The sequence below is a fragment of the Homalodisca vitripennis genome, chromosome 7 (assembly GCF_021130785.1).
Source record: "Homalodisca vitripennis isolate AUS2020 chromosome 7, UT_GWSS_2.1, whole genome shotgun sequence".
Taxonomy (NCBI): domain Eukaryota; kingdom Metazoa; phylum Arthropoda; class Insecta; order Hemiptera; family Cicadellidae; genus Homalodisca; species Homalodisca vitripennis.
The window spans coordinates 2,980,524-2,981,691 of NC_060213.1; positions in this window are offsets into that span (position 1 = coordinate 2,980,524).

Here is a 1,168-nt window from a genome sequence, read left to right on the forward strand (position 1 = left end):
AAACTAATATTTCAACCTTCGTATCTCCAAAAAGGACGGATTACACCATTTCAAATGTCCAGGACAATCACGTCATCAGACGTAACATACAGGAATGTGGAATGAAACAAATTCCCAAATAAAGGTGTGACTGATATTAATAATTGAAAAGAGTGGAGACTGACAGTGAGAGTTTTATTTTGTAATTTTGCGCTTTGGATAAATTAAATCAAGTTTAACATTTTTTACAGTATTTTGTCAATAATCGTATGTTAACTCTATACGAGCCTTTCTGCTAAAATAGTTTAAATTAAGAAACTAAATAAATGTTTTACTTTTCGTATGTTTGTAAAATGTGGTTCGGAAAAATTATCCACATCTATCTTTCAAATTATAAGTTTCAATCTTATACGGAACTGCCCAATCATTTGTATTAGTTAAATAATGTTGTAGCTTATTTACATTTGCTGCATAAAAAATTTATTTTAAATAAATTAACAAAAAGGTTTTAATTAAATTTGCCCCTTACCTGTATTGTAATTCATATTTATTATCTATTCGATTTTTGCTAAATTGAGCGTAATCTTATTCAGATTTAGGTTTAACAACAGATCAGAGTAGTAGTAAATTGTAGGTTCTAGGACAGAATGTTATCTCTCTGCGGGGGGTCCTTATCAGTGATAACCTCTGACCTTTTCCGCATTCCTATGATAAACACGCGCTAGATAACCCCGACCCCAATTAAAAATCAATTAGATAAGGCTTATCAAAGATAACCTTCGACTTTTTCCGGTTTGGCACGCGCCAGATAACCTTGAGCTCAATTAAAAGCAATTGACCTCAATTAAATAACAATTAGATAAGCCCGCGAGGTCGCTACTATTGTTTACGTTTCGTTATCGGCACGCGCCAGTTCGTATCGCGAATTCTTAACCTCTAGGTCACGGAAGTTGATATTATTGTTTACTTTCAGCCCACTTTGGCGGAGAAAAACATTAAAATGTCAGAAGAACAAAGAAAAGCTCACAATTTAAGAGTTTTGAGAAATAGGTATCAAATATTCTATGAGAGACTTGAAGGTGAACGAATTCGGAGCTCTTTCGTTTCATCTTCGACTTGGACGTGGGGTGATTCAAAACATTACAAAGCACAGGTTTCACGTCCAACGGACACAAACAACTGCGTACAA